The 18,239-nt window shown below is 30.1% G+C and overlaps 2 non-coding genes across 2 annotated transcripts; both read left to right on the plus strand.

Moving 5' to 3' along the window:
• Positions 1-6,499: 6,499 nt before the first annotated feature.
• On the plus strand, positions 6,500-6,572 carry Trnaa-agc (transfer RNA alanine (anticodon AGC)). The gene has a single exon. It is a non-coding gene; the product is annotated as a tRNA-Ala (tRNA).
• Positions 6,573-13,835: 7,263 nt separating this feature from the next.
• Positions 13,836-13,907, plus strand: Trnap-ugg (transfer RNA proline (anticodon UGG)). The gene has a single exon. It is a non-coding gene; the product is annotated as a tRNA-Pro (tRNA).
• The last annotated feature ends 4,332 nt before the right edge of the window (positions 13,908-18,239 follow it).

The following is an 18,239-nucleotide window of genomic DNA, read 5'->3' on the forward strand; positions in this document are numbered from 1 at the left end:
TTTTGTAAGAGATCATTGAAAGCGGTATTTAATTTTTAATTTTTTTTTGCACCACTTTTGAAATTCCGTGCAAATATCAAATTTTAAATTTATCCTTTGTTTAATGAAAAGCTTTAACATTAGAGTTACTTTTACCATAAGAGCAAGTACGTGCGACCCCAGTCGTACAGTTAATTTTAGTGGAGCGTTCGTTTGGTCCATCTATAAGTATTGATAAAAATGTGTGAATAATTTTTTTTTTTTTTCAAACAAAAGCTTTTATAAAATTTTAATACAAAAAAACCAAAAATTAAAAAAAAAATAATTTTTAGTTTAAAAAAAATGAAACTGTTTTCTTTATTTTAAAAATCTTTTTTTTTGAAATTTTAGCGTGTAGGTACCTACCTACCTATATTAAATTACTACAAAATGGCATATCAATTTTTTTATCAAAAAATTATTTCTTTTAAATAAAATAATAAATAGAAAACAATGCTCAAATAATTTTTAAATAGTTTTGCTAAAAACGCTATATTAGTAAAAAAAAATATCATTTAAAAATTGTGTTTTCCTTTCTTAAAAACAGATTTTAATGTTTTCCGATTACAATTTTTTATAAAAATAAGTTTAAAAAATGTAAGCACCTTGAACTCAAAGAACAAGCTCGAGCGATTCAGTCGTGCAATTTCTTCATAATTAGGGTTTTCAAATAATGTTCCATTTTGATAGTCACCCTGTTGCCAAAAATGACGTCTACATATTTAGGGCTTGAGGCAATTTAAAAAGTTATTTTGATAACTTTTTAAAAAATTAATAATTATGTAAATCTTTTGTCCATCTCTTTCCATCTATATAAAATCAATAAAAAAAGCTCCAATACCGTTAGTACAATGGACGAATTTAGAGTATAAATCAATAAAAAATCAAAAAATTATTTTTCAATAGAGTTCGTTCACAAACTTATTCGCAAATGCATAGCTAATATTTTTCTATCAAAATATTTTATTAAGAAAAAGGCAATATATTCTCAGACGAAAAAGTTTTACATTTCCAGATGTCAACTCTCTATCTTATTTTTCTTCCTCATCCCATCAAAATATTCACCCACACAGAAGACACCTCCAGAGATCCTGACAAAACATTCATCATAACAAAAAACACCAATGGCACCATCAGGAGCACTAAAGCAAAAATGAACACCGATACAGCTGAAAGAATATACAATAAATAAAAAAAAAGAATAAAACAAAAGAAATAAAAAATCACTGTTTATCTAAATGAAAAGTCTTTCTCTTTTTCTTTTTATTTGCTTTTCTCCAACCATTGCGCTAATGCCGAGAAAGAATCTACTATATTCCTTCACCTTCGTTTGAAGAAGAATTTTAAATTTCCATAATTATATGCATCAGAAGGTTAAAAAATAAACGAACGTGGAATACTCTGCGCTGTTATTCGAAACAATGCAAATTGGAGAAAATATATATATTTTCGCACACAACAATGGCGTTTTTATTGTGCAAAGCAAATATTGACTTGGAATAAAAATGATTTAAAATTATATACACGATGTGGTTTAAGATACACTTCAAATAATTGTTAATTTTATATTCCATTGTTTTAAGAAAAAAAGGGAGGTTCGAGAAGATTTATTTGATTGCATGATTTTTCCAATTTGCTTTTCTAAAATTACATTTTTGTAGATATTTTGTATAATTTGGATGCTTACAGGACTAAATAGTTCAGGTTTATATACAAAGATAAAAAAAAGAGAATTTCTTTTCTAAAAACAATAATAACCACTTTATCTAAACCCTTTTACGACTTTATCCATTCCCGAAATGTATCAACCTTATCATTAAAACATTTAAAATATTATCAGTACAAACATACTTTGACCGAAGACAGCACAAGTTTCCATAACGCTTAAGCGGATTTGAAATGCCTGGACACGCCACACGGACACTTCCTATTCCGAAGCATTCGAACAGAAGAAAGGTAACCAAACATATGAAAGTCCTAAATCACTGCTGATGGTGTTGTCACCCCAGAAAAAAACAAGGTACTTCCTTTGGGAATTAGCCTCCTTCTTTTGTCACGAGTACCGGTACTGCAGAACATACACCACATATCAGAGTTTAAACCTCATAAAGGACATATATGAGTGAATTTTTCACAGAAGGGCTGTGAAAATTATTTCTCTGGCAGAGTGATTAAAAGTTTTTATCCAGCTTTCTGCTGAGGACGACTTATGAAAGTGAAAAAAAAAAACATGCTTCATACTGTAATTAATGCCATTTTTGGTCCTTTTTCAAAAAGTATTTAATGCAATCATAAGTTTCAGTCAAAAAAATAATATTCACTTTTAAAAAATAACATTTGGCAAACTACTCCATAAAACCATGTAGGTTTTTGGGGTAGGTACTCAATTGGGATCATCAGACACAGAGAGCTAAAAAGGACATAGACTCGAGTTGTTCGATGAACTTTAACGTGGCTTTTATGCAAATATCAGCTATTTATAATAAGAAGCAATCGTTACTTTCTTTAGCTGAAATGGGTCCTTCAAAGAGGCATAACATGGAAATGGAAGTTGTATTCCTGGAAGCAGGATCATATTCAATAAGCCATTTCGGAAGACAAAACTCCTCAGGAGTGCTTATTGTTTGATTTATGTGTCTACAAGGACTTCGTTTATTGAACTAAGGGCTCTACTTCACTCTCTTTTCGTAAAGCTTTTAGAATAAATGTGTTTGAGTTCGAAAGTAGTTTAGTTATTAATATAAATGTTGTTGATGTAAAATTCAGATCCTTTCCAAAGCCAACATTGCATCGAAACAACGTTGAATTGTTCTTTCTTTTCAAAATATTTAATATGCATAACTTATAAATTTCAATTTAGGCAATTTCATGCCCTGCCACTAATTAATTAACAAATTTTTGGCGTGCACATATTATATTTTTTTGTGATGAGCTCATCATAAATTTTCCTACCGGAAATCCTTTTTGTACGATACACACATGTGTGGCAAAATTGTGGCCGCGAAAAGACACATATTCTCTTGGTTTTCTCTTGAACCGCGTTAAGGGTAAGAATTCAGCCACATTGTGTTGTAATGTAGATTGTTTGCTTTTGGTACAAATACAGGAAGAAGTTTTGAAGGAGTTTCTTCGTTGTTTGTTGTTTGTCCCGCCATAAATTTAGTTTGCATAAAAGTTTAAAGATATTTGAACAACGACAAAATGTTACGCATGTATGGGAGAAGTTTCTTGTTATGTTCAAATAAAAGACGAAATGACTTGAATGAAAATGAATAGTTTTTGGGTAAAAGAAACATAAACTACTGTCTCAGATATTCAATAAGAAACAAAATAAAAGGATGTAGTGAAAGGAAATAGAACCTTACAATTACAATGAATTTGACTTCCTAGATGCCTTAATACGATAAACTCTTTCACAACCAACAAACTCAATAGTTACAAACTATATTACATGTTAAGTTACAAAAAAGTTGTTGGTCAGTATACAAAGAATGACAACCCTCTTTCTCTCAAGATTTAAGGAGAATTAATTTTAGTTATATGCAAGAAGTTAAAGACCCCAGTTTCTTCGGCAACAAAATTTTTTTCCAGAACCCTGCTCCAGAACTATCACACATTTCAAATCCATCAATTTTATAGAGCATTTAAGATGATCTTTTGCTCAGCTAAAGCGGACGATTTTGTATGCGTTCTAGAACTGACTTATAACAAACTAAGCTTATGAAACATGATCTAAGGCTATTTTCCGATGTTGGATCTCATGGAACTAAAATCAAGACAATTTAACTTCCTAAAAAATTGTTTGCTCTATTAAATAAGGATTTGTCATAGCAAGTTCCTGGAGTGGCTTTTTGAGAAATAAAATTCACATTTTTTATCTGGGATTGGTGAGCTTTCATGTCATATTGTGTCTCTTTTAAATAGATTTTGAACTTTTTTTGTCATTCTTTTTAGGCATTTTAATTGGTTAAATCGGCAGAACATCTCCGTAAATGGTAAAAAATTGTATTTCTCGAATTCCGGCAAAACTACAAGTCTTATGAAAAAAAGTTTTATGACAAAGTTATATGTAATAAAAAGATCTACCTTTTGTATAAACATTACCTTAAAATGTATGTAAAAAATTCAAAAAAAAAAAAATAAAATTTTTTTTTATTTTTATCCTTTTCAATTTTGTGAAAACTTAACTTAATATTTGTTTTTTCACCTTATTTTGACTTAATATCAAAAAATACCCTTATTTTCAATTAAAAATTCTCTTGTCAAAATATCTGCTTTTTCCAAAAAAGTCGGTGGTCGGTTGAAATCTCTAATTTCTGATGGTATAAAGAAAATTTACATTACTATACTACAGTACATGTTCTCGGAAAATGCAAAAAATGAAAAAAAAATTGAATTCGAATTTTTTTTTTTAATCATTATGTACAATTTTCGTTTATTTATTAAAATTTACAATCCATGTAACATTAAATCTTACGGTTTTTGAATAATTAAAGTGTAAATTTTATTTTCATTTCATATCATATTCACCTCCTTTTCCAATAGGTTTCATCTTACTGTTATTTTTTTTACTTTTTAATGTTTTTGAAGACTTCGGCCCTGTTCTATAATACCTAAATGTTTTTATAATAGAAATTTCAGAAATAGTCACTGTGGTGTATACGTACTTTTTTATATTTTTCGTTGAAATTTTATTAAAATTTAAGGTTGTGTTAGTTATACTATTTTAAACTCGAAAACGGCTAAACCGATTTGACAGAAAATAGGTGGGGATGTAGCTTAGAACCAGGACACGGACATAGGATATGCCGTTGTCGTGGGACGTGACATAAAACGTGGTATAAAAAAACGATACTGACTGGCCAAGTTTTTTTTCTCAAATTTTAGTATAGTCCCAAAGAAGGTTTTTATGAAGAAAAAACCTGAAAAAAATTACAGAAAAGAATATAAATCGTAAACTTAAATACAAAACATAACATTGATTTTTATTCAGAATTTAAATTTTAAAATTTCGTAAAAACTTTCATTAAAAAATAAATACAAATAAAATTTAAGAAAAAAGTGTCATGGGAAAATAATTGAAAGAAGTTAGTTTAAAGCATTTAAAGCACATGAATATATCGTCAGCTCTCGATCTATAAGTAAGATGTGCATTCTTCGTGGACTGTCCTTTCAATGTAAAAAAAATCTTAGAGCAGGAAGAGTGGCCTAACCCCTTAAAGTCTATTACCTACTTTATCACCATTCTCAAGAAAAAGATGTTTAACTTTTTTTGTTTTTGTTTTTTTTTTTTTGCAATCAAATTGCTCATCATCTATCAATCCCTTGAAAGATAGATCCAAGTTTATAAGCTATAGAAAAACCACCATCATGAATAATTAATTTTTACCATTCCAAAAAAGGCAATGGGTCAGGTGATTTTGAAATAAAAACAAATAGGCAAACAGCTTGCGGGCATCGTTTGTTTAGTAGAAAATGTTTCTCAACTTTTTAATGGCTACTAAAAGCACTTAAAAAAAGGTCCTGTTTGTTTGTTTTTTTTTTTTTTTTTCAACTCAACGAGAAGAGAAGTAAGAGAAGAAGACTTGAACCCAATTAAATTAATTTGATAACCGATGAACTTTTATCCGATCCGAAAATTGAGGCCATCTGGTCTCTAAAGAATAATGATTTTTTTTTTGCTGTTGGTGATTAGAATTATATTTTATAAAATCTATTCATTTATTTTATAACTTGATTTTGAGGATGATTAAAAATGTCGTTGGAGAGAAGTTGAAAAAAAATATGTTTTGAAACACAAACAAATTGAAAATTTGGGGGTACCTTAGTCATAAAAAAATTGAAAATGCGCTTAAAACTGTGCTAGCTCTCCGACTTCATATTTTTTTGATGATATCTTGCTTGATAAGTTATAGGTACAAATTAAAAAAAAATACAAATTAACAATAGTAAAAATACAAAAACACATATTGTTCGTATCGAATGGCATTATTTAAGAAATTTAAATATATTTTTTTTTAATAAATTAAAGATAAGTAGCTTGCTTCTGTTTAATTCAATTCTTTTAAGAAAAATACCTAAGTTATGCATTAAATTTCATTTGTTCGTTCATTCGCTCTTTCGATTTGCAAGGGGCTTTAGTATCTACGATAGCTTTTAATTCATACTTTCTCCTATCAACTGGTAACTGAAGATCAGTTTTGGTCCCCTAAATTAATTTTAAATCAAATTAAAAATAAATATTATTAATTCAATAAATGTTTTGTCTTATGGAAAACCATTTAAATTAAAACAAAACCAATTTCTTGCCAATACTAAATCCAAAAGCAAAGACGTCATAGTAAAATATTTATGTACTATAATACGATCTACTATCGCAAAACTAATTTCACAAATCAGCATAAAACTTACATACGTGAGGTTGGTTCACTATACTTTACTCAATGCGACGAGTTTTTAATTTGACCAACAATTTGACATCGGGGATGTAGCTCAGATGGTAGAGCGCTCGCTTAGCATGTGAGAGGTACGGGGATCGATGCCCCGCATCTCCAGTGACTTTTTTTTTTAATTCATATTTTTTGAAGTGGTATTTTAAGTAGCAATCGCTTTAACTAATCGAACTCGAAAGAGACTATAGGCATTAAGAAAAACTCATTGGTTCAAATTCAAGTTAGGTTTTTTTTGTAAATAAATTATTTTATTTTCAAGAATTTATATAAAAATGTTCAAAAAAATATCTTGGGAAATAGGTCTATACTCTATACTGTTTGTTCCCTATTTATTGAGCTTTTGTACCAAGTGACTTTCCAAACTTTTTATTTAAAAAAAAAATTGATACAATGTTAAATTAAAATTAAAAAAAAAAATTTGCCGGTTAACGATAATTAAATGTGATAACGTCATAAGAAAATTATGAAAATAAATATTTGTAAGCAAAAACAAAACAAAAGTTTTCAATTTCGTATGTTTCCATAAAAAGTATTTGGCTGTCTTGGGATTTGAACCCCAAATCTCAGGTGTAAAAGACAATTCGTAAAACTTATTTTATTCAAAGTTTTGGCGTATACTTTCAAGAAAAATAAATCACAACAATACCATTACTGTTAAAAAAAGAGCCGAGTTCTCCTATGTTGAAATTATGCTGGCACAAAAAGTATTGAGATGTAAAAGTGTACCAAGTTCTAAAGTTTGGGTTCAAATTCGTATCAATAAAATTTTGATTGTTCCCTTGACAATTTTTCTTTTAATTACCGATTTTTAAAGTTATTTTAAAAATTGCCAAGTTAACAATCAAAATTTTATTGATACAAATTTGAACCCAAACTTTAGAACTTGGTACACTTTTACATCTCAATACTTTTTGTGCCAGCATAATTTCAACATAGGAGAACTTGGCTCTTTTTTAACCGTAATGTTTTTGTTGTGATTTCACTACTTTTTGCAAGGTATGGCTGTAGAATTAAAAATCTTTATATTTGATGAAAATTCAGCGGAAATGGGCGGTTGCCACGCCCCCTGGCTGAAATTCTCAAACTTTAATTTTGTTCCTTTGTATAAACTACTAGCTCTACCATTTTACTAAATTTAAAGATTCTACGATAATCAGAAGTGCTCTATAATATTTGATCAAAATTCAGCGGAAATGGGCGGATGCCACGTCATCAGAATTGAAAATCTCAATTTTTTTCCTTTGTACACACCACAAGTTCTATCACCGTGCAAAATTTCAAGTTTCTACGATATCGGGAAGTTTTCCATAATTTTGATGATCTGTCAGTGAGTCAGTTACGGTTTTTGCGATTTTTGAAGCCCTATATCTTAGAAACTACTCATCGTATGAGGCTGAAATATTGTGAGGTGTTTGGTTTTGACCAGTTCAACAAATGTAGCGAGTTTGAAATTTCTAGCATCTTTGGTGTGGAAGTTAGAGGGGGGTCGAAAATGGCCTGAGTTGTTTTCTGTAAATAAGGGTGTAGTGCCAAAGTTGCTAGAGAATTTGGCTGGGCACTACCGTGCCCCTTGATATAGACAGCTATCAAAACTATAGAGGTTTCAATAAAATGGTCGGAAAAACTTCGTAAATAACAAGATAGACATGAGTGACAAAAGCTTCTATAGCGACAAAATTTGAAAAAAACGACTAAAGCAACAAGAGCGAAAAGAGCGGCAAAAAATCAATAGCAAAAAAAGGAACAAAAGTTATAAGAGCGACAAAGGCGACAAGAGTGACAAAAACGACGAAATGAAGATGCTCTCGACAAATATGAGAAAAAAGCAATGAAAATCACAAAATAAAAAACGACAACCGAAATGAATAACAAAAGCGACAAAAGTGACAAGAGCGACAAAAGCGATTTTAGCGACAAGAGTAATACTTATGATGAGCCTTTGATAGTAGATTGAAGCTTGATCTAAGGTCTGTATGTACATCTTCAAAAGACGATATAATTTATTTGCAAATTAATAACTAAATTTTTCAAAACTCTTTTTTTTAATCATAATCAATACCTAGTAGGAAAATTCTTTGTTTCAAAACAAAAACAAACTTTTAATTTCCAATCACACGTTCAAAAACCTTAAACATCGAAAGAGCATACAAAATACTTTTGCGTAGGTAGTATAGAGGCCAGACCTCTATTAGAAAATCCCCTCGGGATTCTATAAGTGATCCATTTATCTTTTTCGTAACAACGACACCGCACAATTACAACAATCGATTTATCTTTTAAACGAAAAATACCGACAGAAATAGATGCAAAGATACTCTGAAAATCCTATATAACAAACGACAAAGATATCCACAGCTTGGCATCTTAGAGCTGTCGAATGAATTGTAATCGAAAAAAATACAACAACAAAAAAACAAAATAAAAAACGCAATCATCGATTGCAAATGGTATCTGTATAAAGAAAGCCCGCAGAACAATTTCAAACAAAAAATAAAAAGAAAGACTTCATTTTTAAAGAAAGGAAAACTCACTAAAAAGTATCAAACGGACATAATTTATACCCTACCACTTTGCCACCACTGCTACTTGTTAACAGTGGGGTTATTTGCTATAAAACATGATCTTAAACCGTATTTTTTTTTTATTTTCGAACAACAATAGAAAATAATCTTTATTTCTTCTTAATGAGGTATTCTTTTTTATTCTTTCTATTGGACCGCCCATTTTCGCCTTTTAGCTATACTTAACCCTCTGTAGGCACACCTCTTTTTTGTGACGTGATAGGCACACGGGTGCGAATTTGGTTTATACTTTTTCATGTCGCAACAACTTTTTTCGGTCAAAATAATTTATAGAGAATCAAGTATGAAATTGATGTAGAATATTCCGAGGAATTCGAATATTGTATTCACAATACCGAAAAAAATATTTTCACCCTTATAAAGAGACTTTTTTGTGACCACTTTTTTGAAAAATCGTAATTTTTATATTTTTGTCCTGCCAAATTCGCACCCGTATGCCGACAGAGGGTTAATGAACTTAAATCTTTTTTGGGTTATTCTACTAGGTTGCCGAAAATTCGTTAAGAAAAATTTTTATCTTTAAGGACTAAAAATTAGTTATTGATATCCCACTGTTAAATGCCACCACTTTTTTGTACCACCAGATCGCAAAGGCATACCAGCGATTATCCTTCAAGATAAGGAAGTGCTATAGGAAAGTGCCACCTAACCACCCATTTGTTATCGATTGATTTCTGTTACCGAAACAAAACAACTTGTTTTCCATTACCATGTCCTTCCGATCCAAAGAAAGGGCAAAAAAAAAAAACAAAAACACAAAAAACAAAAATTCTGAAATAAAATGTAGAAAAAAACAAAGAAGTACTTCTGCTAAGGCTAAGCCTCACCTAATGGACTTCTTTTGGAGGGAAGAGGATATTGAAGAATGAATGGTTTTGGTCAGCAATTGGGGTAGTCAGGGATATTTAGTTGGATTTAGCCTTCAACACTTCGTCCAAGTTGTGGGGGTGAAATCCTGGTAATGAGGGTTATTTCGTTGGGAGATTTGTCTGCGGGTTATCCTGTTATGGTTAGTCGGATTCGTGTTAGTTGCCAGAAAATCATTTGTCCATTTAGCCGCACTGGATTTCGAAGTTGGCTATTTTTATTCATCCTTCTTAGAATTGTAGAAGAAAATGAGATCGAAGGATGGTTTGATTTTTGCTGATTTTACTGATTGTATTGTACAGTACGAAAATGTATAACTACTACCTACTCAAGTTTGCTTACGCAGTTTATAAGTTTTCTTTATTACTTTTCGGCCATCCATAAGGCTACAAATCACAAGAGATGGTAATTTGCAAATTGTTTTGCTTATATGGAAAAATATGACACCATAAAAAGCAATCTGGCCCGAAGGACAATATAAAAGATAGAAGGCAGTGAAAATATGCGAAAATGTAGAAAAAAAAACGTCCGCAGGATATGTCAGCATTTTTTTGTTTTTGTTTTTTTTTTTACTGTTTAAGGACCAGCATTATTATATTTGTGAATAAAAACAAAAAAGGACACATCATCCTTAAATGATGGCATCTACCACATTACCTTGAGTTTTTTTTTTTTTTTTTTTTTTTTTTTTTCATTTTGTGTGATATCTTTGAGAGGAGGACATTAGAGCATTAACATAATTTATGTGGTATTGGGGGTGGTAACCAGGACATAAAATGATGTCCAGAGAGAGGCAATTTGTTCACTTTCCATATACCTACCCATACAATGGCTGCCTGGTCATCCTTGAACAAATAAGCACCTAATAAGGGATATAATGTCATAGGGGTGGATGTTTTTTATCGCTCAAGGTGATTTCTTGTAGTTTAAGTTATGGGGGGACATTATGAAATTTTGGTACAATCTGGATGATATTATCTGCGCTAGTGTTACATTGTTTATGCCATATTTGAATCGGATGGAGCCAGTTTGGGTTTAGATCATTTGATGTAATAAATTCTGAGAAATATAGGGGCGTAAGGGTAACAAAAAGCTACACACTTTCAGGTGAAAAAAACGAATTTCGGTAACTTTTTCCTATATATTCTGAAGCATTAACATACCTACAGAGCTTCACACCTTTGGCTTAAGATGTTTAATTTTTTAAGGAGAATTTTTTTTTTTTTTGGTTTCTTATTTTCTCTATCATCTATACGAAATGCTACCAATGGATTTTAAATATTCGTGTAAACTAGCGGAAAAAAATAAGGGATCAAAAAAGTGACTCAAGTGACTCAAGAAATTTTAAAGCTCGAACTTTCTAATTTTTATATTTTTTTTGCATTTCTATTGATAAAAATGTTTGACTTTAAGACAGTTTTATCAATAGAAATGCATATAAAAAAGTGAAAAAAATGTTTTTTTTTTTTTTTTGTTAAAGATTATGATCATTTAAAGTCAAAACCGTGATCCATTAATTATTTTGCAAAACTCAATCGAATAAAATTTAAAAATGGTTTAATAGATTGAATCGATACATATATAAGACTTTAAAAGGCACAATTAACATTTTTGGTTTTCTCGACATTTCCCGTTTTTTCTTGATTTTCAAATTATTGCAAAAAATTAAAATAAATAATTTTTTTTTCAAAAACCCATACTTTTTTGGGAAATTTATTCAAGATTTCAAAACTCTCCCTAATTTTCTTGTGCAATCAGCGGCTGCTGAGATATTGATGGTTAAAGACAAAAGGATTCTTTTTCGTTCAAAGTTCGATATCTCAGCATCGAAGTGAAAATAATAATATAATAATAAGAAAATAAATAATTAAACTGGAGGAACAAGTTATCCGATTCATATAGTGGTTAACTTAGAAAAAGAATTTTGAAAAAAATGTTTTTAGGTATTCAAATGGCTTGAGCCGAACACGTAGCTTGAAGCATTTTTTCTTTGTAAATTCTCTTCAAAAGTTCGTGGTTTAAAATCCTGTTTCAAAATTTCAGTGCTAACATTTTTAAGGGAAATACAATTACTTGAAAATTGTAAATTGTTTGTTTAATGCCTTAATTTTTTCCGCTACTGTAGAAATTGTCTAGAATGTTAAAGCTTTTTATAGAATAAAAGAATTATTTAATTTTATTTTATCGTTTATTAAAAAAATAGAAAAGTACTAAAAATTGTTTTTAAAATTATGAAATCTATCAAATGAAGGCGTTTCGATTTCTTAACAAAGAATTTTTGAAATTTTTTTTTTTAGTTTTTTTCGTAAAAAGTAGTTTTTTTTTTTACTAATAAAATTACTAAAACCCTTTAGTAAAAAATAATTCGTTGAAGTCGGTTTATTCTTTAAAGTCAGAAACGGTTCTATGGCAGGTGTCGTAAAAAACGGGTCAGAAAATGTTTTTTTTTTTAAGTGGTATCTTATTGGCAAAAAAACACGTATTTTTTTTTTATAAATATATTTAGAGACGTTTTTGAGAAAAAACAATTTTTTTAAATTTTGGTCCTCGAATTCGATTTTGTTTACGTATCTTAAGCTTGCCCTGTAGTAGAAGTGGGCACTTCTATCGCAAGTAAACAAATGATAAAAACCGATGAGGAGGCCAAACGAACTAAAATTTGGAAAGAGACTCCTAAACTCAGACAGGCGAAATCACTACTTGGGAATTACAACCAAAAAAGATTTAAAACCTGCATTAACCTGAGTAGAAACAACCTGAGAATAATAACAGGGATCCTTACAGGCCACTGCAAGCTGAGAAAACACCTCAACAACATTGGCCTGGCAGACAGTGCCACCTGTAGATTCTGCAACAATAATGAAGAGACACCAGAACACATACTGGGCAACTGTGAAGCACTAATGCACAATCGACACAGATACCTGGGCCAGCACCAGGTAACAAGTAAAGATCTACCGTCGATAGAAATACTCCAGTTAATCAAATACCTAAAAAGTATCAAACTGGAGACTGTACTGTAAGTAGTTAATTGCAGCCAAATTTGGGGGCACAATAGACCTTTAAGGTCGCAGTGCAACTTTCCCCCACAACACATTCATTCATTTATTCATCGCAAGTAAAAAAAGGCGCCGGAAATGGGGGAGAACTTGTGAAGAGCAATACAGCAATTCGATTTCTATATCTAAGACTTCAAGGAACAGTACAATTCAAAGAAAATCCTGTTTAAAATGTTTGTGATGTTCCGCCGAATTTTTCTGTAATTCGGCTGTATTATTTATTCTTATTTTTGGTGATATTTAAAAAAATAACTGATCAAAAACACAGCCTTTGCCTTCTTACAATCAATCATTACCATGTTTGAACACGAAAAATGCACAAACATGCATTTATTTTTTTCTTATCTTTGTTGATTTGAATAGAAACTTGATTTTTCATTGATTTATTAAAATCATAAACTTTAGAGGCTGTTATAAATAAAAATTTATACGTTTTTCACCAGTTAATGGGCGCATTCACGAACCTAGTGACTTGTTCTGATTGGCTGAAAACAACAAAAAAATTAGTTAAAATTTCCCCTCCGACCGACGTAGGGAAACAATTCTATTTTGATTTTAGTTTTTTAGTGGAATTGATGAAAAAAGCATATAAAATAAAATAAATTGTGCAGTATGTAAATATAAATTATGAATTACAATCAAAAAAGCTATTTAAACCACTCAAAACACATTTTTTTTATTTCATCTGTCAACTAACTTTGTAGTCCAAATTCGCATTCCAAAAGCTAGTTGAAATTCGACTACGTAGTCACTACATTCGTGAATGCGAGCAATATAAATTGTTCACTGTGTCGTATGAGTAATATTTTCTTTAGAAACAATAATAAAACTATAAATAATGTGTGGTATATACATGCGGCTCAATGGTCTAGGGGTATGATTCTCGCTTTGGGTGCGAGAGGTCCCGGGTTCAAATCCCGGTTGAGCCCGTATTTTTTGTTTAAAAAACTTAATTTTTTACATGCTCTATAGAGCACGTATGGTTTCGTATGTATGAAAAAAATTTTGAGATTTTAATCAAAACCAACGATTTTGTCCAACGTCAGAGCTAATGTGTATGTCTTTTACTCAATCAATGATAATTTTAGCATGTAGGTAGGAGTGCTGAGAAATTTGACTAAGCGATTTTTAAAAAGAGGTCCTCATCTATATGACATAAAATTCAAAAACAAAAACTCATATCTGACTTATAAGGTATATGTAACAAAAAAAAATCTACGGATAGACAATCGTGGTTGTTTTCTTGATTTCGAGACATTCTTGAACTCAACATGTTTAATTAGTTTCTTAAAAATGCCTGACACTGAATAATATTTAAATACCTTTCAAGTAATCTTTGTACCAACCGCAACGCCATAGCCATATAATTAAAATTTCAAGCTGTAATTGTTAAACTTTCGATTACTTTGTCTGAAATAATTTTTTCTTGCTTGCCTCAAAGGCATTAATTGCTTGCCATGTTCTTCTTAACATTTCACACTTCAACCCATGACTTTTCAAATACAAAAAAAATTAAATCGTCTAAAAAGCTATTTACCTAAATAAGGCTACTTCGTTAACAAAAAATCCATTAATTGCCTGCGGTTTAAGGAAAAAATACGAAAGTAAAAAAAAAATCTTAAACAAAAGAATCACTGAAAGCCATTGAATCATTTTTTTTTCCGTTTAGATAACAAATCTGTCTGAATGCCAGCAATTTAAATGAATGGAAGCAAAATCATTAACGCCATTCGAAACAGAAATGTTAACCATTCCATTCCCATACTGCCGACCGAACTTTATACCAACATACACGACTATACAACAATCCGCTACTGCTGCTGCTGCTTCTGTATAACCATCACTCCTCCAAAAATGTTAAACCAACCCTGAAACCTCTGTAACCACTTCGAGTGTTAACTTATTTTGAGGTTTGAGCAAGGCCAAAAACTCAAAATTAAACACCACGACACACTTCCACGAAGTAGGTTCATTCTGAATATGATAGTCATAGTTGGGAAAACATTGCCAAAGGGTTGATTCCATTATGGATTCTATATCAGAGTATGAGAAATCTTTAAGGAATGTTCGAAGAAGAAGAAGAAGAAGTGTACATTTTCATTTTATTTTTCTTTAACCCAGGGAAAACTTTCTTCTTGCTGTCTTGAGTTGGCTTGAGCTGAATTTAATTATTCATAACTCCTTCGGGTTTGGTAATAACGATGTCGTTAAACATGTTTTCTGAATGTTCCATATTAAAAGTTGGGGGGCATGTTCTTACCTATGTGAGTTGTACCTTTTGTTTTATGATATTGAGAGACGACAATGTAAATACACAAACAAGAATATTGTTAATTGGTTTGGGGGAAAAACGTCGTCTTCGTTGTTGTGTCGGTATCAAGAGTCATATAAGGGTAATTTTTGAAAACATATTGCTATTCAATGGAACATAAGTTTTCTTGGCTTGTTTTTGAAATCTGGGTAGTGAGGGTGGGGTGGTTTAACTTATGACCCAAAGATACGAGTTTTTAATTATATTTTAATAGTTGCTGGAAAGTCGTAAAATGAAATTTTTCATTTCTACTTGATATTTTTTTTCTGACACCACCGAGTGTTCTGTATTGTAATGTAGATCTTATCCCCAAACTACTTCCATCCTAATACGGCATAAGAGGAGGTTAATACAGCCTTCTTTTTTCCATGCAAGTTTTTAGCAAAATAGAAGCTGTGGACAATTTTAGTAAGTAGACAATTCCTGATTTTGATTCTATGATTCCCTCCTTGATATGGAATTAGTTCAAAAATACAAATATGTTGAGTTATGTTTTTTTTTAGTCAAAGTAGTTCGCTCAGTGGCAAAATTTGAAAGTTTCAAAAAAAAATTATTATATTATAATAATTTTACCTTTTATGAAAACTAAAAATGTTTGACATCGAGAGAGAGCTCGATCAAAGATGCAAAAAACTGCATTCCATCACATTTATGACTCGTTATAATTTTTTTATTTTCAAAAATTATTGGCTCTGGTCTATTAATATTACGGAAACAAAAAAAATTTGAAAAACTGTTAAAGCATATCGTATAAAGATCTAAAATTGTTTTGCAAATGGTCACACTTGTCGCACTTGTCACGATTGTCACACTTGTCACAATTGTCGCACTTGTTTCACATGTCGAATTTATCGCACTTTTATTTAATGGAGTTGGTTACATCATCACATGATGTTTGAGTCACAAAAATTGAATACGGCTAAATTAGATAAAATATGGACTTTCAAAACCTACCTATTTTTGGTATTTTTGAGCCATTTTTATTTAACATATGTTTAAAAAAAAATGATGATTAGCATGTTGAAAGATAAAGTATTTTCTTTTCTTCCGTTACACATTCAATATCTATAGATGCTCAAAGTATAAAAATAGACTATTTAGTATTTCGACATTTCAAAAATGTAATTTTTTCTCTTTTTTTAATAGTTTTTCTTGATTTTTTTTACAAAGTGGTGATATTATTTTTTCTATTATAGGTGATATAATTGTGAATTTATTGCCGATCAAATTTTATCAGTAAATCATATACATTTTACTTCGAAAAAACACAAAGCGCCTTTAAATTAGTACACATTAAGAGTTTTTTATTCAATATTTTTCAATAATTTGGAATGAGAAATTGATATGAAAAGTTGATAGTAAAATATGAAAAAAAAAAAAAAATTTCGAAAATGTGATATTTAAATATCATCCTGATAATAAAAATATTGTTTTAATATTTTAATTACACTGGTCAACAAGGTTTTTGTCACAACAACCGGAATATACTTTTCTAGTAGTTTTTGATGTGCTGAACTCGAATCTGAAGTCAAAAAATTGTTATTTTCCTCCATTTTGAAATATTAACGTTAGAAAATGTCAAAAAACGTCATTTTGGCTATTTTCGAGGGTATGTTTTTATGTGGGGTAGTTCATTATGAATTAATTTGTAACGGTGCCTATAAGAACTGGTTTTATTCTTTCAAAAAATGTTTAAATATTTCCGATATCTCTTTTATAGCCCGAGATATTTAAAATTTAAGTAGCGGTCTTTGAATCAGAAATCAGGCCAACCAAATCAAACATTTTTTGCCTCAAGCACAAAATATAGTTTTCTGAAGGTTTTTGGGTTGCTGAACTCGAATCCGCAATCAGAAAAATTCTAAAAACAGCCAAAATGACGATTTTTAGCATTTTATAACGGTAATATTTCAAAAACGGAGGCCAATAAAATTTCTGACTTCAGATACGGATTCAACACCCCAAAAACTACTAGAAAAGTATATTTTGGTTCTTGTGGCAAAAAAAAAAAGTTAAATTTTGTTGACCAGTGTTATCATAAAACACATTTTATAGAGCATTTTTTGCTGATATTTAAAAAATGTTAATTTGATATTTAAAAAATGTTAAATTGATATTGGTTTTTTTTTTTCGGTGTATCAATAGGAAATTTAATTATCTACAAAAAAAATTCTTAATAAAAATTTTCAAATTCGGATTCCTTTTCTAATTATAGACAAAAAAAAAAAAAACAAAAAGTAACAAAAAGAGTCGAAAATATTGATCGTTACAAAAATTATCATATCTTTTGACTTAGATATCCATAGATTTTAAAAAAAATTATTTTGTTATTTTTGCCAGGAAGTACACTACACATACAAATATAAAACCATGAGGATTCCAAGGATTTAAATTTTTTATTTTAGTATAAGAACTTTTTTTTTGCAAAAATTTCCTTAAAAATCGTTTTTTTTTTTTTAATGTTTTGATACATTGCACTTAAACATCTGGAGTGACCCAAAAAAAGTTATTCCAGTGTTTGTTGCTTATTTATTCAGCTTTCAGGCTTTTCTGTTTCGATTGATCGTTTATTACTCAAGATATGGGCCGAATACTAAGTATGCTGGAAAAAAAAACTTTGAAAAATCATATCTCGAAAACTTTTCCATAAACATTTTTTTGGATAAGATTTTCGAGTTTCTTGGGTTCGAATCTATATGAAAAGTATAACGGCACTTGGTGTCAAAAATAATTTTATTTTTTTGTAAACTAGTGTTTCAGAAAGAAATTTTCATAATTTTCATAATATTCTATGTATAGAAGTAAGTACACCATAATATGATATTGGTTTATACAAGTCACACTCTCCCGTTTAATACTTATTCATTGTTTTCTCCGATTTACCCACGAACCCTACAAGGCGAAATCAATATTTTGAATACCTTTCCAAGTAAAATAAACCAAAATCTAG

This window comes from Episyrphus balteatus, chromosome 3 (assembly GCF_945859705.1).
Source record: "Episyrphus balteatus chromosome 3, idEpiBalt1.1, whole genome shotgun sequence".
In the NCBI taxonomy this organism is placed as follows: domain Eukaryota; kingdom Metazoa; phylum Arthropoda; class Insecta; order Diptera; family Syrphidae; genus Episyrphus; species Episyrphus balteatus.